The sequence below is a fragment of the Lolium perenne genome, chromosome 6 (genome assembly GCF_019359855.2).
Source record: "Lolium perenne isolate Kyuss_39 chromosome 6, Kyuss_2.0, whole genome shotgun sequence".
Lineage (NCBI taxonomy): Eukaryota > Viridiplantae > Streptophyta > Magnoliopsida > Poales > Poaceae > Lolium > Lolium perenne.
In genome coordinates, this window is record NC_067249.2 from 265,475,790 (window position 1) to 265,483,571 (window position 7,782).

The 7,782-nt window shown below is 39.3% G+C and overlaps 1 long non-coding RNA gene across 1 annotated transcript; it reads left to right on the top strand.

Annotated features, from left to right (window-relative positions):
• Nucleotides 1-2,996: 2,996 nt before the first annotated feature.
• On the top strand, nt 2,997-7,265 carry LOC127305493 (uncharacterized). The gene is made up of 4 exons (XR_007853976.1): nt 2,997-3,987; nt 4,061-4,153; nt 4,233-4,388; nt 4,522-7,265. It is a non-coding gene; the product is annotated as an uncharacterized lncRNA (long non-coding RNA).
• Nucleotides 7,266-7,782: the final 517 nt, after the last annotated feature.

Consider the following 7,782-nt stretch of genomic DNA (forward strand, 5'->3'; position numbering starts at 1 on the left):
TTCATACTTCATCGTTGATGTCTTGAAGTTAAACTTGAGGGATCACTTCATATTCATCTTGAAGACATACTTGACACTTGATCTTCTTCATTTGCTTCTTATTGCAATCTTGAAGCCAACATTTGATTCAAGCATTGCCTATGGACAAATCCTATAAATATAACTCAATGCAAACAATAGTCCATAGGATTGTCATTAATTACCAAAATCACGCATGAGGGCTCCATGCACTTTCAACAAGAGAAAGCGGAAGAAAAGATATGCAAAGAAACCTTGTAATTTTGAAGAGAGGCTTAATCTCATTGTTGATCACTCAGCTAAAATGTTTTACGATAAGTATGTTGGTAAAATGTTGTTTAAAAATTCTAAGAAATTAAGAGAGACAAGGTGAGCGCAGATTACCAAATCCCTTTACTTATCAAGAGAGATAAGTATTGTATCTTTCATTATTTTTTTCTAATTTTACACTTTTTTATTTTTGTTTTCTTTAGCATTGTTGTGGATTTAGATGGCCACACATTAACCTATGAAAGGTTCTACCAATCTCTGAAACCAAGAGGAGAAAAAGCTAATGAAGTCATGGATGCATTTGTGAAATTATTCAATGAACGAAACGATAAAGTCAAAGATGACAAGAGTTCTAGGAAGATTTCTTTTAATCCATTTTTTGCGGTCTAATTTCTTATCATTTTTATTTCAATTTAATCCAAGTTTATGTACCTTTTTTCCTAACATAGTTGTTTCTTTTAATTTTTATTTTCCTGATTCATGAATACATCTTTTTTTGCAGTCGAAGCTCAATGTGCCACCTGAGAAATTCAATGCCAAATCTATCATTAGAGAACTTGGAAAGATGAACAAGACGTTCAACCTTGCTAAGTGTGATCTGGTATTACTGCTGGATAGCCTTTTCTTTTCTTAGCATTTTTTCTAACTTTTTATGTTCTGCTTTAGTTTATTATGATCATAATTATTTTGATTTTTTCTTTTTTCAGTTGCATTTCCCGCTAGTGACTGATAATCACTGGAAAATAACTTCCATCAATTTGCTCTTCAAGAAAATCAACTTCCTTGACTCACTTCATGAAAGTGACAAGGAGAAGAAGGCTATAATGGCTAGTAATATGGTAACTTTTTTCATCCTCTGTATTCTTTCCACTAATTATGATTAATATTGTTTCAGTTTCAATTTTTTCATATATCATGTATTGAGAGTAAATGAACATTGTTACATGTTACAAATTTTCATAAAGCATGTACTGAGAGTAAGTGTTTTAATTTTGCACTGGACAATTATGTACCAGAAATCCCGCATAACTTGCCTCAACAAACTACAACGTATGATTACTTTATCTTTGAACTTTTTTTCCTGACCCACAACTTCTTTGTTTATCAGTCCTGGTTTATCAATAATTTCTTTTAGGTTTTATTGCGGTGTTTTCTCATTCCTTTACATGGAACATTGATAGTGACAGGAATTCAAGATGTTTGAGCCTGTAAGTTACTTAGTTTGAGAGGAACCGTCTTTCACAGATTATATCTTTGTTTCTTACTTTTAAGTTTTTTCATGTATGTTTATTTTTGTAGGCTTTGATCAACAAAGTTTGGAAAGTTGTGGCACACACACTTGTTTCATCGGAGATGAATGATATGACTCCAGAAGTGGAGAGTTTCAAGAAGCAAAGACTTTCGTGAAACTTTATGAGACTTGGCTTGTAGAAGAGTTTCTTCCGTTGATACACCAGTAGTGGTAGCAAGATTTTTTGGGATATGTATATTTTGCACATGATTATGCCGTATTCATGTAATCTCATACCCGTAGTATTTTGCAAGCTTTTTTTGGATATGTATATTCCCCTGATATACCCTAATATGGATATGCTTTTGCAGGCATGTGTCCCCTGATATTTTCACTGATATGGATATGCTTTTTGTAACCATGTGTCCCCTGATTTTTCCCTGTTATGGATATGCTTTTTTTGTTAGCACGTGTGATGCTTTTTGTAAGCATGTGTGAGTATGGATGCTTTTTTTGTGAAGCAATTACATTGCTAACTTTCTTGTTCCAATATGAATGCTAACTTTCTTGTTTTGTAATTGACTTAGTTGGTACTCATGATAATAGATTGGAGACTGTTAGCATGCCGGCCGCTGTCGGAGTAATAATAGCAATCCCTGCTTGGTGACTGGTAGTAGTGAATCTTGAGTCCGGAGGCTGATTAGGTTAAAGCCACCCTGTTGAGCGATGATTCCGTTCATGATCATGGCTCTCTGTTCATTTGAGGATGAAGATTATTTGTATTTTTTCGAGCTCGAAAGGCATAACTATATTATTATTATATTATATTAAACCTGAACAGCCTTGATTTTTCTCAGAATTTTGGGGCGTATCGTGTTTAGATGGCTTGATTTTTGTAGGGTTCTCTTGTGTGCAGTATGCGGTTGTTTTGGGAAAAAGTTAGTTCTGGGTGGCGTGTGCCACCAAGGCTATGCTTCAATAGTGGGTCTTTCCGCTGTGTGGCCGTGGCTGATGTTGGGATTCGACCACGGATCAATCACATAAAACTAGACGAACACACAATTTATCGCCAAGGGTGCGTGTCGCACCCTCTGAACTATTCTTTATTTTCTTTTCTGATTTTCTCGGTACAACTTGTTTTCTCGCTGTTACAAACCTGAAGGACCTCTCGTGTATTTATACATGGACACACACCGACCTAAACACCTAGACCCTATTCCTGCACGGACTCACGGGCACGAAGCCAACTCAAACTCAGCTAGCAGCCAACGTGGATATGGCAAGCTAACCAAACCGACCTACACTAGAACTAGTACAACGACTAGGACTCTCACGTTTCCTACTATAGAAACTAACCTGTATTTGCCACAAGACAACTTGCTAGCTGGACTATTACGTACACACGGGCAACTTCAAATCTAAACGACACAACTCTAATTTTAATACAACTAGGACAAGATTATTTCTAACAGCTGACACATTGGCTTTGCCGGTGCTTAGATTTCTGTGTTAGCGGTCGGTTCTCGGGCGTTGTTTTTGATCTATCGACACATTGAACAGATACCTTTTTCTCCCCATTCATCCTCTCCTCGCTTCTGGGCCTCTCTGGAAAACCCGTGCTTCTCCCATTGCTTTTCTCCACCGTAATCATTGTAGCAAGAGAGAGAGAATAATCTCTATCCACATCACCGATGGCAGAGATTTTGTGGTGGCCAGCAGAAGAAAGGAGATGATGACCGGCGACATGTGGAGTGGCTGCCGGCGGAAATAGAAGAATCCGTTGGTGATCAGCGGCGGGAGGCTATGCAGCCGCCAAGATCTAGAGCACAAATCCAGCAGGCGTCGAGATGCGCTGCAAGTGGCCGACGATGTATGGCACGGGCCGGTGGTACGCGGCAGCAGCATGGGCGGCAATGTAGAGGTGGCGGGGAACGACGGCCATGGTCGAGGTCGGCTAGGGCCTGGACGGTACAAGATGCTCGCGAGGTTCTACCGGTATGGTCACAGAAGTCTGTGTCGAGTTGTGGCCGCTGCGGAAGCAGAGGGGAATACTACTAGAATCGGTGGAGGGCAGCAGGGGAGGGGCGTCGTGGGCGAGGAGGTGGCAGGTTCAGGTGGAGCGACACCGTAGCGATTGAAGACTCGGGGAGTGACATGGAGCGGCGATCATCGGAGTGGGCGGCACAGATTCTTCTTCGCCCATGCTCTCCTCTGCCACGGGCTCCTAGGGGTCGAGCTCTTCGGCGGCCGGTGGCCGTGGCGTGGGTCAGGATGTTGAGCCAGCGACATCAACACCTTAAATACATAGAGGAGAAGGAGGAGGAGGTAGCTAGCTGTAGCTCGCCGGCACAAGAGGATGCCGCGGCGTCGCGCTGGTGCAAGGGAACGAGGCGGGGCCGCGTGGCCGCGTGGGTGACTGTTACGCTCGGATCCTTGATGGCGTGTGATTGACAACTCAGATCGGTCAGGTAAACTCTAATCGTAGCTCATCATCTTTCTTTATGTCTGAGCCGGTGCTCTCTGTAATTCTTCTTTCTCCAGGTTATATCGTTGAGCACCTAGGTACTAGGCTGAGAACAATGATCCAGGGCGAATAGGAGCTGCTTCTAGCTAGCACTCACTTGGTTAAATTGGGTTAGCTAGCACTCACTTGGTTATATTCGTAGATATATTAACTTGCTTTGGTTAAGCCTTGAAATTTTCTTCCTTGCAGGAAATATTTAAACTACTCTAGGGCGTGTTTGGAAGTCCTCCAGCTTCCGGCTTCCTGAAACTCCAGGGTGTAACACTGCCAAAAAGTCTAGCTTCACGGATCATATAGGAAGCTAACCCAATTTAATGTACAAATATACATTTATAAGTGGATCTGGTAAGTTTCCTTTGGAGCCCTATGGTTTTTAATGTATAAAATAGCATGACACCTGATGTACCAGGGATTATATGCAGATGAAGTTCTATATGTTCACCCACTATTACTTATTCTAAAAATATAATCCTTCCAGATTAAAGGGGCATTGGCACCATTCCCATCTCCATGGAAGAGCAATGATGTGCATCAACTGGTTATAGAGAGATCTGAGGTTGTGACTTCCTTACTCTAGCATCCAAAGAGTATCAAGTTGTTTATGATTTTCCTATTGCCATTTTTTACTTCTGCCAACTGTTGTATTTCTGGAGAAGAAAATGCATTTGGGTCTGCGTGTGCTGATGTGCAGGTTGATTCGAACAAGGTACACGAGTTTGTGAAAGTTTTATCATGTATGCATGATGATTTTGATCCAAGGCCTCAATTTTGTACCAACATAATCTTGAAAAATAAATTAAAGGTGAATTCTCTGTTTTAGGTCGGATCTTATACTAACTGTGGCAATTCCTCGCAATTGTCAGATTATGGTCTTGCCGTATCTGCTAATTAAGGGATATCCATGTTATTACATATAGAGAAAAATGTTGCTACATATAGTGTCGTTATCTTAATTTTTAGCAAGCTAACTCCAAGGACACCTGAATCAACGAGGTGAGATATTCTCATATGTGTCCTAAATTTCTACATCTTAAGGGATATCCATGTTCTTACATATAGAGAAAAATGTTGCTACATATAGTGTCGTTATCTTAATTTTTTAGCAAGCTAACTCCGAGGACACCTGAATAAACGAGGTGAGATATTCTCATATGTGTCCTAAATTTCTACATCAATCCTTTTTTTTCTTTCGCCTGCCTTGCTATCTCCATTTATTTATCTCCGCATTTTTTACAAAAAAAAAATCAAATCTCATTGCATTTTATATTATCAGATCTTTGAACTTTAGTGTGTTGCCGACGGTTTTAACAGCCGCGATGGATTTCTAGAGCTATGCAGCCTGTATGTTGGATTTGTTGTTCTAATTTTACTTGTGCAGTCAAATTTATGTACTGGACAACCATCCAGCCAATAACACGCATGTCACTTGTATGAAAATCTGAGTAAAGCGTATTCTTTCACTTTATCTAAAATAATCTCCCAATTGTGCTGAAAAGAAAATGTTGTTATTATAGTATTGTTCCTAAATTAGTCCCACCTTGCTCTACAAGTTAGCAAGCAACCAAAGGAAGAAGTGTACGTGTACAGAGAATGATATTGTGCTTCCACAATATTTGGTGTTCTTGGTAGTGCGATGGATTATACTACACTACACATGCTATATTGAAGCTCCGATTTTTATGGTTGGATCTTATATATCATGAATATTTTTTCAGTGACAATGCAAGAAGATTAGTGTTGGAAAAAAGTTCATCCCCATGATGATGCTTATAGGTGCCCTAAGAGTTATATGTGTAAGGTAATCTTATTTCATAAACTATTATTTTCCATGATTTTACTCGATTGATTTTTGTATTTATGAAAGATCGATGGTGCTTGGTCTGCCGTTAGGTTTGTTTTTGGCATAACATCTGTTGAAAGTGTTAGCTGCTACTATTTTTTTTGAACAGTCTGTTGTCGTATTTAGATTCACCTAAGGTTGGTAATTCAGCATTCCCTCTCCTTGCTACAGTACTGTTAATGTGAAAGGATGAAGTTTGATTACTTCCTAACTTTGTCGGTAAAAACTTCTTTTCCTCGCAGTCAACCAGTGTGTATCCTAATATGCCAATTGGTAAAATGTAGTACTATTATGTTTTCCCTATCTGAGCTTAATTTCCCATGTTTTCCATAAACCTAAAAGTAGGCCTCTGTTTTCGGTGAACAATAAACATGTTCACTTTTAAAGCACTGAATTTCTGTAAAAAAGAAAGGATAACCTAGAATAACAAACGAGTGAAGTGGAGGAGCCGCAAAAGAGGTATTTTTATGGCCCAAAGAAAATAGATTTGCAGTGTTACAGCAAAGAAGTGTTTCTAGATAGTTTCATAACCCAGAGTAGCAGATTAGCTTCATGAAACACAATAGCAACTAAACAAAATATATATACATTGTCGAGTTTCATATATTTTAATCTTACAACTTGGCAAATGAAACAAGTACCTTCATTTCGACGGGATGCCTAATGGTATGATATACTGATATGCTACAGGCTCAAACTGCAACAGGTTTGCCTGAAACTGCTACACCGCTATTCGGAAAATGAGTTGCTATAGGAAATCTGTGTGTTGCGAGATAACACTGAACTGAAGACTATCTCCGCAAGGGTGTGCTCTTTTGGTGGAAGAGGTTCGCCTGAAACTGCCACACTGTTGTTCGGTACATTAGATGCTACAAGAAACTGCAAGTTACTATATGATAGTGAACTGAAGACTATCTCCTCTGGAACTGGTGGTATGAGCCAAATAGGGTGAATCACGGGGAGCACTATCAAACAATTAATGAGTAATAGGCAGTATGATGACTGGAAGCTTGATCTTTACAAGATAGCCGAACCTGAACCGTTATCAAACAGAGCATGGGAGGCTCCAGTAGCATTTTTTGTAAAGATAAATTGTGACGCACCCTTTAGTGAGGCAACAAGAAGTCAGAAAGAATGACACTTCTTAACGTTGTCAAGATAGCTAAAATTTGAATTAGTCGAGACCCACATAATTCTAGATGGCCAAAAACAGTAACCACCGTATTTTGTCATAGTAGAAGCCCACAGATATTTACTATCACATCCGTTTTAATTAGTCCAATTTATTATACATATTATAGTTCAAGTAGTATGTCCCTGTTTTCCCACCTAATTTGCCGTCAAACAGCCACTATACTGCGCGGCGTGCCGTCGCGCCGATCTTTGCTAGTTTCCATTAATATGATGCAAATCGATATGAATGTGAATGCACCACGTCACCTATACTGATGTTTTCTTTTGACCGCACAGTGCCATCATGGCTGACCGCACAGTGCCGTCTAAATCCTTCTAATTTTATTCTGACCACATAATGCATTCTAAAAATAGTGTCTTCCAATTTTAGTCTGACACTATTCTGACCGCACAATTCCTTCTATTTATTTCTCACCACCGCACAGTGCCATCTAAATCCTTCTAATTTTATTCTGACCAGATAATGCATTCTAAAAATAGTGTCTTCCAATTTTAGTCTGACACTATTCTGACCGCACAATTCCTTCTATTTATTTCTCACCGCACAATGCCTTCCAATTATTTCCGACCGCATAGTGTCTTCTAATAATAGAGCATTTTTCCACTATAAATATGTTACTCTTTGTCACTTCATCATATCTTTGCTAGTTTTTGCTCCTTGTGCTTCTTGTAAGTTTTTGGTTTAGTCTTCTATTTTTACAAAAT